The sequence below is a fragment of the Capricornis sumatraensis genome, chromosome 12, assembly GCF_032405125.1.
Source record: "Capricornis sumatraensis isolate serow.1 chromosome 12, serow.2, whole genome shotgun sequence".
NCBI classification, from domain to species: Eukaryota; Metazoa; Chordata; class Mammalia; order Artiodactyla; family Bovidae; genus Capricornis; species Capricornis sumatraensis.
Window position 1 is genome coordinate 88,917,172 of NC_091080.1, and position 14,779 is coordinate 88,931,950.

Sequence of the window (14,779 nt, forward strand, 5' to 3'; positions counted from 1 at the left end):
CTTGGTCAGGAAAGCATAACCACAATGAGTATTTATAAGCAAGGGACTAACTGTTGGAATTAGACTTTACTTGGTAGCCAAAGAGGTGGGGGCTGGTGTCTGGAAAGGGGAACTGAAGAAGAGACAAGTTGGTAAGCAGTTCTTGTGAAGCACTGAGATGTGGCGGGTGGATGGATTGGAACCTGCAAGGAAATCTGCAAAGCCAGGCATGTCCGACAAATAATGGAACCATAATCAGGAACGGGGGAGATGTCAGACTGTCAGCTTTGCATCTGGTGGTGACCTTGGTGTTGATATTGACCAGCACAGGCAGCTGTCAGAAAGATGAGCACGTAGAAGTTAGAGCCAGGGAACCTGGATGGCCAGCACCTCTGTGTCTCACTAAAGAACCCTCCAGACAACAGTGACCACTGGTATCCTTCTGCCTTTCAAAAGTCACACAAGCCTCCATTTCTGGAGGATGTGACAATAATTGGCCTGTCTGTACTGGGCTCTCTGTAAACTTTCATCACATAATATTGGATAATTAAGAAATCAAGAGACTTCCCAGACATATCCCTCTCTCACCCAATTTTTAGTGGCAACCCAATCTTCTCATGATCATCCTTGTCAACCACCCAGCCAGTGCAATAAAAAACCTTTTCCTTTGCCTGTCAGTTGGGCAAAAGGCCAAAGTGGCCAAGTATTAGCCTAAGCTTCTAGTTTAATGAAACGGTTACTGAGTTCCCCAGGAGGAAGATTCTTTCAGAGGAATGTAAGATCTCTATACTGGCAGAGCCCAATGTTCTATGAGAACGAAACTTTTTTTTTCTTCTAATAAATCCAGCAGAGGGAATAGTGATAGGATCTGCTCTCATTTTTATCCCTTGGTTATTGTATCCTTAAATCCTGACTTTGGGGGAAAATAGCAGGACATTACCCTAAGTCCACAGAGTGATGCCACCCAGCAGACACTAATTGCTGAGTTATCAGAAGGTCATCCTCCCACCCTCTTCTGTCAGGCCAGCTGCTCCAGAGTAACATGAAAGGGTAAGACCAGTGAATTCCTTGTGCCAAGTCCATTGTTATGTTTTATTTGCAGTGAAATGAGTTCTCTGATCAGAAACAATGCTGTGCTTAATATCTTGGCAATAATAATATGTCTGTCTATGGATGATGATTTTGGCAGGTGCATTAAAGGCAGGGAAGGCAAATTCATATCCAGAGCAAGTGTCTATGCCAGTGAGAAAGAAATTCTGCCCCTTTCATGGTGTGCACGCATACTCAGTTGCTTAGTCATGTCTGACTCTTTGAGACCCTATGGACCATAGCTTGCCAGGCTCCTCTGTCCATGGGATTTCCCAGGCAATATTACTGGAGTACTCATTGGAAAAGACCCTGATGCTGGGAAAGATTGAAGGCTGCAGGATAAGGGGATGACATAGGATTAAAGGGTTGGATGGCATCACTGACTCAATGGACATGACTTTGAGCAAACTCCAGGAGATGGTGAAGGACAGGGAAGCCTGGTGTGTTGTAGTCCAAAGTGTCTCAAAGAGTTGGACACAACTGAGTAACTGAACAATAGCAACCGAATACTGGAGTGGGTTGCCGTTTCCTCCTTTAGGGAATCTTTCTGACCCTTTCATGATAGAAATGGTCCAGTGCAATCAACCTGGCTAGCTTATTTTCTCAGGGAATTATGCCATATCATAGGCTATTTTTCAGAAATTTTGCCACCAGTTTTTCAGTTACATTGCTTCCAAGTTCTTTACTATTCATCCATAAGATTAGCCCCTACCCATGTATTAATGTCGTCCCATATTTTGGCCATTTCTCTTTTTATGCATTAAAAAACTGCTGGATATTCTGCTCAGAGTTATGCCAGCTGGATGGATTTCCTTTCACCACTGTCCTTCAGAGCCTCCTGTGGTTAGAACCTCATGCTGAAATGATCCTTCTCTGTCTAATGCCAATATATCTTATGGACCCATCTGTACACCAGGCCTGAATTCCTCTTTCTCAAGCACCTCTTTCTTGAGACCATAACTAACACGCTGCTCATCTAATCGGCATGTGTCTTCAGGGCCCACTCAAGCCATAGGCTTCCTTCACAATTCCAACTTGATAATGAAGTCCTGCCCTGCACGTCTAACTGTATGGTTTGATGGGAGAATTATATCAGAATGTTTGACTCTGTGTTGTACCATTAAAAACAAATAATTTTTAGACATATTTCCTTGAGCCTCTGTGACTTCCCAGGTGGCTTAGTGGTAAAAAAAAAAATCCACCTCTCAATACAGGAGCTTCAGGAGAGAAAGATTTGATGTCCAGATTGGGAAAATTCCCTGAAGGAGGAAATGGCAACCTGCTCCAGTATTCTTGCTGTGGTAAATCCCATGGACTTATCCATGGAGCCTGGTGGGCTAGAGTCCATGAGGTCACAAAGAGTCAGACACAGCTGGTCACAAAAGAGTTGCACACAATCCTGAAGCCTCTACAATCAGCGTTTTCTTCTCTATCTCTTGGTACAGGTTTCTCTGCTTTCGTTTAATTTGCTTCATTGAAGAATAATCTCAAATTTTGAGTTGAAATTTCGGTCTGTCAGTGATAGATTTGCTCATGACAAAAATGTTATGGTCTTCATTACATTGCTTATAATAGCCTCTTTTCATGGTCACTGTCTAGACCAAGTGGAAGAATGGCTTCAATTTTCTTTCTAAGAGGCAGGTCAAGTTATTAACCTGACCATTGTTTCCAGAGGGTGAAAGTCAGCCACCATCTGTTTTGGTCTTGTCTACTCACTCAGGTCTGCAGAGAAAGAGAATATCAAAAGTAAGATTTTCATACTGCAGCTGATACTCCAGAAAAGTTCCCCATAATCTTTTAGTTATGAATTTTGTTTGATAATATAGTATGATTTTCAGGTTTTATACTCAGGCTATTCCCAATGCTTGATAAAAGTTCAATGTACCTGCTATATATGTGACTGAACAGTTGTTTTCTAATATAAATAGGATCTATAAGATATAAAGATACAGTTATAGAACCCTTTTTTATACTAACTTAGTCAGGAATCACATTGATTTTTATATATTCTGTAACATATCTTTCACAGAGCCTGGACAAGCTTGCTAAAATCATTAATTGCTGTTGTTGTTTAGTCGCTAAGTTGTGTCCGACTCTTTGCAACCCTATGAACTGTAGCCCACGAGGCTCTTCTGTCCATGGGATTCTCCAGGCAAGCATACTGGAGTGGGTTGACATTTCCTTCTCCAGGGGTTCTTCCCAACCCAGGGATGGAACTCACATCTCTTGTATTAGCAGGTGAGTTTTTTTTACCACTAATTACTGATAGATTTAAGTTTTTCTATTTTTCTTTATGCAAAAGTACTAATATTATCATCATCAAATTATATGTATACATATATAATGTTCATATAACTAATAAATGTGTATAAATATGGGTATGTATGTTTTTGTGTGTATATACATATATTTAATATAAATATTTTAAATCAAACATTTCTTATTTAAGAAACAACATATTTTTATAATATATGATGATATTTTAAAACATATTTTTGAAACATCTAATATACTTAAAATGTCAGTTTTATGAATATTCTTGAAGCAGAAGTGTAATTTCATTTTTGGCAGATAATTTTTCAGAGGATTTTTTTAAATTAGAAGCAACCCAATATGTCATTTATTCATTTTATTTGAGAATGAAACCAATAGGTCATCTAAAACCTGGCTTCAATCTTTATTTAAATGTTTCTTTCATCTAACAGAAAAGCTGGTTCATTAAATGTACTATTTTTCATTCCCCTTTAAATGGAGGTGATAATGAGTTTTGAAACACTAAAATGTGAAGTTATTGAGAAAAGGCTAACATAGGAGTAAAACTGTTGAGCGATCCGTTAGCTGAATATTTGTCTACAGTGCTGAATATCAAAAATATGATTAACGTAAAGCAAGACACTATCATGTAAGAGTTTACACTGAAAGAACAGAGCTGCATTCTGAAGAGTTTGTTTCAAAGAATGAGTTGGATAATAAGTAAAATTAACTTGATCTGTTTGTCTTTCTAGTTTTTCTTCAGTTAAATCTATGAACAAAATCCTTCTAAATCATATGAAACTGTAAACAATCTTTTTCTAAAGTCTTTTAAATAAAGAATCAGGTATTTATATGCTCCCAACCTAGAATAATCATGAATATTTGTTTAAAGAACAACATGAGTTGTTTAAAGAGAATTATAACAAATGTGTGTGTATTTACTTCATGACCCTAGAGATGCACCGTGTATTTAGTTTATGTCCATTATTCTGTTGATTCACTCTGCATCAGAAACTGACAGAAAAACTGCAGGACACTCAGATAAATGTTAATTTCAGATAAACTGCAAACAATGTGTAGTACAAGTATATCCCATGCAAGATGCGGTATAGGCTTACAAGAAAATATCATTTGCTGTTTATCTGAAATTGAAATTTAACAAAGATTCCTGTATTTTTTTACATAAATCTGTCCTATCCAAACTACAGTTTATTTTTCAGACCATCAGAGGTGTATCAGAGAGTAGAGATATATAACCTTGTCTTCTCCAGTAGTTATTAAATTATGCATGCTTGGGTTCTTTTAGTAGAGTGTTAGTGTTTACTAGGTTCCTCTCACAAAAATCCTTTCAAAAGAACTGTAGAAGTCTCAAGACAAGAAGATTTTTCATTGAACTTCCCAGGTGGTTTGGATGGTAAAGCATCTGCCTGCAGTGCAGGAGACCTGGGTTTGATCCCTGGGTTGGGAAGATCCCCTGGAAAAGGAAATGGCAACCCACTCCAGTATTTTTGCCTGGAGAATCCCATAGACAGAGGAGCCTGGTGGGCTATAGTCCATGGGTTGCAAAGAGTCAGACATGACTGAGCGACTACCACACACACACGTAAGGACTGAGATCACGCAGTTTTCGAAGAACCATCTTTATTAGACAGAGACGCACTAATTTGTACTTGTGATATTTTTACAGTAAGTTATAAATATTGCTAATGTCTTTATATTTCAGTTAGTTTTCAAGGAAGAAGAACAGAGCTATAGAAGCAATTATAATCAAGTGACGGGAGCAAAACTAATGTTCTACATGGAGACTGAAGCCCTAACTATATGGATGGTCAGGGCTGCTAATCAACTCAACTAGCTTCACAGACCAGATTATTGACAGTTGAAGTATTAAAGATGTTTAATAAACTCAACAAATTTTGATCATAAGTGAAGAGAAGGTGGTCATTCTGTAAAACTTTGGACAGATTTTCCTTCTATAAAACATTAGACTGTTAATGGAGGAAATAGAATAAGCTATGTTGTTTTATCTAACCTAATCCAAAGAATATTTTTTAGTTATTAGATGGTTTTTTCTCAGGATCCCTGTGAAAAGTGATCACATTTTATTTCTACTGACTTTGATGGTTTTGTTCTGCATTCAATACTTAAAATGCTTCCTAAAAATAGGGGGAAAAATACCTTCTACAGTATAATTACCTGGGATGTCTTATATAAATGGTCTTAAAATAGATCCCCAGTATGACAGTCTTCTAATTCTCTCTTTTCAACTTTTCATAGAACATGTTCTACATAATTTTCTTTTTATAATTAATTCATGTCAAAAACCAGAGGTATATCTAAAAACAAGCAGAATTTCTCATGACTTCTCTGAATTTGTAAAATCAGTTTATCTCTGTTAAAATAAAATTTCCTTAATAAAGAGGCTTGTGCTTTGTATCTTGTTTTCCGATTATCCTGAATAACATTTTGTAGATTGAGGCATTATCTATTCTAATTTTTATTATGTTTACTTAATAGACACTCAGTCATTAACTACTATAATATTGTATGTGACACACAATAATTCCTTATACTAAATTTCATGAATTAGAACTGGCATACACATAGCATTCAGGACCTCTCTTACTTTCATTATGAGAGTATATTTAAGTTGCCAAGAGCACACTGGATTTAGAATCTGACCGTATCGGGTTTGAGTTACAACTCCACCACTGATGGTGTCTGATGACGATGTTAGTGGCTCAGACCTGTCTGACTCTTTGTGACTGTGTCTGCAGCCTGCCAGGCTCCTCTGTCCATCGGACTTCCCAGACAAGAATACTGGAGTGGGTTGCCATTTCCTTCTCCAGGGGGTCTCCCCAATCCAAGCCTCGAACATGCATCTCCTGCTTGGTAGGCAAATGAATCCTTTATGGTTGAGCTACCAGGGAAGCCCTTCTCCTAATTTGGGAAGATTTATCTAACCTATATGAAAACTCCATTTTCTCGGTCACAAAATGGGGCAATAGTAAATAATTCAAATATTGAATATAAATACTAAAATCACTTAACATATCAAGTGAAGTCACAGATAATAAATAGTGTGTGCTGTGTGCTAAGTTGCTTCAGTAGTGCCCAACCCCTTGCAATACCATGGACTGTAGCCCACCAGCCTCCTCTGTCCAAGGGATTCTCCAGAAAGAATAGTGGAGTGGGTCTTCATGTCCTCCTCCAGGGGATCTTCCTAACCCAGGGATCAAGTCCATGTCTCTCGTGTCTCCTAAATTGGCAGGTTTTTTTTTTTTTTAAACCACTAGCATCACCTAAGAAGTGAACCTCAAGCCCACTCTGCAGACTTTTTAGTGGTCACTTGTCTAACATACCAGAAAATGGACCAAAATGAATCAAATGGAAATTACTTTATAAAACTGAACGTTCAGCCATTATTTATGGAATCCTAACTGAAAATTCTACAATATTCCAGGTTCCAGACAATTTCTTTTTTTTTACTCTTCTGTTTGAAAAATATACAAGTTCACTCGTGTTTAGAAACTTGGAGAAATACTGACTCTATGGACATGAGTTTGAATAAGTTCTGAGAGCTGATGATGAGCAGGGAAGCCTGGCGTGCTGCAGTCCATGGGATTGCAAAGAGTTAGACACAACTGAGCAACTGAACTGAACTGATAATAAACACACACACACACACATATATATATACATGAAAATATGTATTTTTTAATATGTGTTTAGAAGTTTTGAACAGCTTCCTTCTTAGCTCAGATGGTAAATAATCTGCCTACAATGTAGGAGTTCTGGGTTCAATTCCTGGTTTAGGAAGATTCCCCTGGAGAAGGGAATGGCAACCCACTTGAGTATTCTTACTTGGAGAATACCAGGGACAGAGGAGCCTTTCAGGCTACAGTCCATGGGGTCGCAAAGAGTCGTACATTACTGAGCAGCTAACACTTTCCCTTTAGAAGTTTTGGGGGGAATACTATGTATTTTCACACTAAAACAACAAAAAAATGAGCTTTATAAAGTCTGAAATATTTTAGACACAAATATTTATATATATATATATAAATATATATACATATATATATATATACATACATATAAATATATACATATATCCTTTAGCAGAATGGCCACTGTCATGAATAGAGAGGCCTCTTCCACCCAGATCAATCCATTCCTTTTTCTCTTTCTGAAAGCAATCCATCATTACGTGTTGAGGCTTAACTTCATCACTCAGCCAGGCAGTAGGCAACTCTTCCTTAGTCTTGACTTCTTTATCCATAGAGCCTTAAGGTCAGCTGGAAGCTTTCCCTGGTCATGTGCAAAGCCCTGCCCATGTGTGTGACATTCTAGATTCCCAGTAATATGGGGATTTATAAGAAAAAAAATCTATGTATGTATCCTTCCCCAGCTTCTCTTCTATGTATTTTTGATTAGTATACTGTTTGCACCAACAGTTATCTATTGCCTCAGGCAGCAGCAACTTAATAAATTAGCCCATGAATTCCTTTTGACAAATTTCCCCAGGAAGCAGCTTTAGTACTAGGTCAGTCCTGAGTTAGGTGAAATAAAGACAATCAGAGATAATTTGAACCAATCTTCCATGCAACCACCAGACAGGTCAGAATAAGACAGGTCACAGGTTCTTTGCAAACGAGCTCTGTCTGCTCTTTTGCAACCATCTGCACACTGCTATTTTCAAGGCCACTACTGAGCTGGGGATCAGGCGATGGGACTTCTGTAAGTTAATATTCCACAAAGTTGATTGATCTTTCCAGGAACAGTGCCTTTTTATATATATATATATATAAGTCTTCCAGATTTGAGACAAGCCTTTGGTTCATTTCTGGAGTTCTGAAAAAAAGTTAATTCAAATTTTTTATTTTCTTTTTGTTATTCTAGGTTGGGGTGGCTTCTGTCTCTCCAGTTCTCTACTCTTTTCATCTGTTATTTTTTCTTCACTTCCTTCCTTATTGAACTAAAAGCCCATGAGTCATTATTTTGTTGGCATTTTTGCAACTAAATTATGTTGTTCTCTTATGATTTTATACCATCCATCTAGGTAACTTCCCTGGTGGTTCAGATGGGAAAGAATCTGTCTGCAATGCAGGAGACTTGGGTTTGATCCCTGGGCAGGGAAGATCTCCTGGAGGAGGGCATGGCAAACCACTCCAGTATTCTTGCCTGGAGAATCCCAGGGACGGGCAGCCTGGAGGGCTACAGTTGCAGTTATAGAGTCAGGTAGCACTGAGCCTGAGCAACTAACATTTTCACTTTCATATTTTTCATCTAGGTAAAGTCCAACACTAGATGAACTCTCTTCTCTGATTTTTGCTATGCTATAGCAAACAAGCGGAGAAGACGATGGCACCCCACTTCAGTACTCTTGCCTGGAAAATCCCATGGACAGAGGAGCCTGGTGGGCTGCGGTCAATGGGGTGGCGAAGAGTCAGACATGACTGAGCGGCTTTTCTTTCCCTTTTCCCTTTCATACATTGGAGAAGGAGATGGCAACCCACTCCAATGTTCTTGCCTGGAGAATCCCAGGGACGGGGGAGCCTGGTGGGCTGCCGTCTATGGGGTCACACAGAGTTGGACACGACTGAAGTGACTTAGCAGATAGCAAACAAATGGAGCTCAGATGAGGTCTCAATATGGAAAATATCTTCCCCTTAACTTGGGCTTCCCTGGTAGCTCGGTTGGTAAAGAATCCACCTGCAATGCAAGAGACCCCGGTTCGATTCCTGGGTCAGGAAGGGATAGACTACCCACTCCAGTATTCTTGGGCTTCGCTAGTGGCTCAGCTGGTAAAGAATGTTCCTGCAATGCAGGAGACCTGGATTCGATCCCTGGGTTGGGAAGATCCACTGGAGAAGGGAAGGGCTACCCACTCCAGTATTCTGGCCCAGAGAATTCCATGGACTGTATAGTCCATGGAGTTGCAAAGAATCAGACAGGACTGAGCGATTTTTACTTTCACTTAAATGTGCAGAAACAATCTCATCTTTCTCTGCTAATTAAAGTCAATTTCCTTGTCATACATGTGACTCTGCTTCTCACTTGCTCCTCCCGAGACTGAAGGAGTACAGGGCTTCTGCCAAGATGCTTAGTGTGACTGCCTCCCTGATCTTGTTTTTATTTCTCTACCTTTTAGCAGGCATTTCCCTTTGTTTTGGCTTCTTTTTCTATAAATATGGATAGAGACGTCTCTAGAGGAAGAGTCACACCGGTGAATTCACATTTCAAATACAGGACACAGAAACTGAAACTTAAATCATGCTACTCTAAGTGATGAATGCAAACTTGGACGAAAATAGATGTAAAAAACCACTTTGTTGTATATATTTGGACTCAAGTTGCAAGGAGCTGAATCTATTGTTGCTTGGAGCTGAATCTCTTCAATCTTTAAGAAAAGAAAAGAAAAGAAAACAGAATTAATTTCAAAGATTTGCAAGGACTCCGAAGAGCTGGCGAAGAGAAAGTGTAGCTCAGCCTCTAAAAATATTGAATCTAGGAACTGGTGGGTCTGGGTGCCAGTTTTTTTCTGCACTGTTTTTCCTCATAGAACTGCCATCCTCTTTACCAAGCTTCATATTGTCCCAGTTCTAAATTACTTCCAATATAACTATTAGCATAATCCACTAAGGTGTCTGGAACTTACCTGCAAATTCCAATGAGAAAGCAACTTACTTTCACAACTTGAGACAGTGTCTAGATCTGAGCCATTCATATACTCTTCCTGTCAGTCATTTGATCATTTTATTACTCTATCCAACTTTATTTCATTCATTCCTGTACTATTTTTTGTTTACCTACTATACACCAAACATGTCATGGATTTAAGTAATGGGAAAGAGCAGTAACAATATAAATAAATCCCCAGATCTCAAGAAGTCTGTTTTATATAAATTTAGGGGTTGATGGGAAATAGATAGGGAAACAGTGGAAACAGTGTCAGACTTTACATTTTGGGCTCCAAAATCACTGCAGATGGTAACTGCAGCCATGAAATTAAAAGATGCTTACTCCTTGGAAGAGAAGTTATGACCAACCTAGATAGCATATTCAAAAGCAGAGACATTACTTTGCCAACAAAGGTCCATTTAGTCAAGCCTATGGTTTTTCCAGTGGTCATGTATGGATGCGAGAGTTGGACTGTGAAGAAAGCTGAGAGCTGAAGAATTGATGCTTTTGAACTGTGGTGTTGGAGAAGACTCTTGAGAGTCCCTTGGACTGCAAGGAGATCCAACTGGTCCATTCTAAAGGAGATCAACCCTGGGTGTTCTTTGGAAGGAATGATGCTAAAGCTGAAACTCCAATACTTTGGCCACCTCATGCAAAGAGTTGACTCATCGGAAAAGACTCTGATACTGGGAAGGATTGAGGGCAGGAGGAGAAGGGGACGACAGAGGATGAGATGGCTGGATGGCATCACTGACTGGATGGACATGAGTCTGAGTGAACTCCGGGAGTTGGTGATGGACAGGGAGGCCTGGCGCGCTGCGATTCATGGGATCGCAGAGTCAGACCCGACTTAGCGACTGAACTGAACTGAACTGAACTGAGGGGTTGACTACAGAATAGCATGTATCCATTAAACACAATTTTGCAACCTAATTTTTTGTACTTTGCAAGAATGTGAATGAATAGTAAGGCTCAGAACAGAGTCTGTTTCACCTTCAGCCACCCTAAAATGTGAATCATGTAGCCCATTTACATTCTAGAGTCGGAGACATTAACAAAGTATCAAATGATAATCAAATATACGTTACATTTTGCTAAATTTTGTTTGTGGTTTTATTGGCAGAAGATTAAATTTTTTAGATATATTGACATATTAACAAGCAATTGTTTGTTTAGTGTTAATAATTGTTTGCCTTTTCAACTTGGAAATAATTGTGTTTCCAAGCAAGGGATAGTCTAAGCCAGGGGAATTTCATCTGTCTCTAAAAATAGTCATTTTGCTTTATTTGTCTAGGATAATCAAAGGTCACAGGAAAACACACGTGGATGGTTGCTTCCAGAAGATGATAAAGCTTGGTTGCTGACAAACTGATGGAGTTCATATTCTTTTCCTTAAACTTGACAATAGGCCAGATTTAATGTTGTGGCTTAGAGACAGAGCCTCCAGCCTTTTCCCTCCTTCTTCATTGACCAGAGAGGCCATTTTACCTGCCTGACACAAAAAGGAAATTAGGATACATTTTTGTCGGGATGGCTTTATCTAGTTCAGAAGTTTAGGAAGGGGATCATAATGTAACTGACTGATTTTAAATGCATTACTTTGTTTAACATACAAATACTCACTTATATTTTAGTTCTGTTTAGAGTTTCTGTGACTTTTCTTCTGCTCCTGATTTTAATAGCATTTTGAGCCTGAGTTTAAACTTCACACATTTCTAAAATTGCTAACTCCCAGCTTCAAACCAATTTATATGTTTTAATAGTTTTACACTCAAAAATAAAAATATTGCTATTTCAAATTGAATACATTATATATATATATATATATATAAAACATGCGCTCTATATTTAAATTCATACATTTAATAAATTATGGTATTTGCATATACTAAATTCACATGTAAACATGTATTGTGTGATAGTGTGTGTATGTATACAAGCAGTTCTTAAAATATCTATGCAGTTTCCGCACTCTGTGGTTTGAGTAATATTAGAGGTTGGTCTTCCTATTGTGACCCCATGGCTATAAGGAAGAAGAGACCACATTAAAACTAGTCTTATCTCTTAGGATTAACACTAGCAGAAAGGCCTGGGCCTAGAGGATGCTGAACACCCTGAGCAGTAGTTCATAATAAAGGCCTGAAGGATGCTGAGCTCTAGAGCAGTAGTTCATAAGGAGTTTTTCCACTTTTAGAGGAAAGAAGGGCTTAATATAAAAATGAAACAAAACAAAAATAAAGAAAATTAAAAAAAATAAAACATGCAAACCCCCAGCTTTTTCCTTCTGAAAGAAAACAAAATGTACAGATTATCAATTATGCTCCATATTTAACACACTTGGTTTTAAAAACTATGAAGCAGATACTATTACTATCATAGTAAAAGCCTCCCTCTAAGGAGTCGTTCAGTTTTACTGGTATTTTAGCTTTCAGTGGAGACTCAGGTGTTCATCTCTAAATTTAGGCCTTTCCATTGAATTCTGTAGATCTTTCCATGTTCTTGAATAAAATAGGAGAGTATTAATGGTTTTCAGCTAGCCCTTGGATTGTGATCAAAGTCTGAATATTTAGAGATTAACAGCAAGAACTCATGACACTCAACTGTTTGGTCTAATATGTGAGCCACATCCCAAAGACAGTCTGTAAGTCTTTCTCCTTTATGTATATTATGTGGAATATTTCAAGACTTCCAATTCATTACCATACATTATGTGACAATTATCCACCTACCTGACCTGGGAGTTCAATTGTAGATGAACTAAACTGAATATACACACCATCTCACCTGATGAAGGATTTACAGTAATGTCTCAGATTAGGAAATCTCTCAACTAATGTAGGAGCTACATCTGTGACTTATCTTGGACATTTCCCGATTGTCTTTAGGGAAATCCCACTAGTGACCAGTTTTGTTTCCTGGGAGGAGGAATCCCTTCTCTATCACTGTGACTACCCACTGGGAAAACTGCATTAAACTTAACTCACAATACACTTCTATCGTAACTAATTGTCATTAATAGTTTAAAATTAGTGACCGGGACTTCCTCTGTGGTAGAGTAGTTAAGACTTCACCTTCCAGTACAGAGGGAATGGGTTCGATCCCTCGTCTAGGAGCTAATGTGCTACATGACTTGTGGCCCCAAACTCAAACCATTAAACAAACAAACAAACAAAAAAACACAAAAGAAGAAGAAGAAGTGATATTGCAACAAAATTAATAAAGACTTTTAAACTAAGAAAATCCCCAAAACTAAAAATAGTGAGCCAAGCTTACAATATAATCTCTACACTTTTGCAAAGTTCCCAGTATGTCTTTTTGAGCCTTCAGTAGACCTTATCATGGCAGTTGAAAAGCTGTAAATATCAAGTCTCATTGAAGAGTAAATATTTTGAAAGAGATCCAGGAAGCTTATGTATCTGACATTAATTGACTACATATTAAGAACTTAAAAAAAATTAAATGTTGTGATACTTATGTATTAAGCTTTTAAGATCATGGCCACTGTTGGCTAGTATTATTAAACATGTGAAAATATCACTGACATCCTGTTTGGCATGGACTGTGTGTTTTCTCTCCTCCCAACATTTTGGTATGAAATTTTGCTTTGATACAAAAAAGATTAGGGAATAGTACAGTGGGTATTTATCAGCCATCTATGCATAATCAGTATTCAATATTTATAAATATTTTCTCTCTTCTGTCTCTGCCTCTGTCTCACTGCCTAAAGTTTTTCACCAGGGCTTTTCTTGACCAAGGCAGTTGCCGTTGCTGGCTCCAAGGGATGCATTATGATTGTGAGCAGAGAGTTAAGTTATGAGCAGGGCTTCCCTGATGGCTCAGTTGGTAAAGAATCTGCCTGCAATGCAGGAGACCCCAGTTCAATTCCTGGGTCAATACTGGAGAAGGGAACGGCTACCCACTGCGGTGTTCTTGGGCTTCCCTTGCAGCTCAGCTGGTAAAGAATCCGCCAGCAATGCGGGAGACCTGGGTTCGATCCTTGGGTTGGGAAGATCCCCCGGAGAAGGGAAAGGCTACCCACTTCAGTGTTCTGGCCTGGAGAATTCCATGGACTGTTTAGTCCATAGGGTCCCAAAGAGCTGGGCACAAGTGAGACTTTGACTTGACTTCACAGTCGCTTGGAGGGAAACTCAGACTTCTGCTTCACTTTGTTTCTCAACGCTTCCCCAACAGGACTGTCCTTTGTTGCTTGCAGCATGAAAGTGATAGTTACCTTTTTATTAGCCTTTTTCCATTTCCTCTATTTCCCTCTTCTCTTACGTGTGCTTCTTCAGATCACTTTTCATATAAACTACACACACCTCTGTTTCAAGATCTGCTTTTGGAGAAGTCTCAAGTTAAAATAGTCAAGTCATTTCTTTATTACACTGTGTGACACATTCTTTATTCCTTTCATGTGTTACAAACAAGGAGTTCATTCTCAAAGCTTGCTCACTTTCAGGTTAAATATTTTAGTTCAAAAAGTATCATGTTCATACCGCTTCATGTCTGGAGATCCATAGTATTAGTTTCTCTAATGTGCATAATGCAAAATTTCATTCTTGATTACTAGATACAATGTTGTAGGAAATTAAGTAACTGTATGTGTTCATATAAAAGAGATGAACATGAAACAAATGTTTGGTGACTCATCATTGTGATAATTATCTGTTTATATACAAATTTTCTAAGGAGATTTATTGTGTATCAAAGTTACAAAACCATCAACATTTACTGACTCAAAGGGAGTCTAATTAAAGTGGCTTTTGGCTAGTGG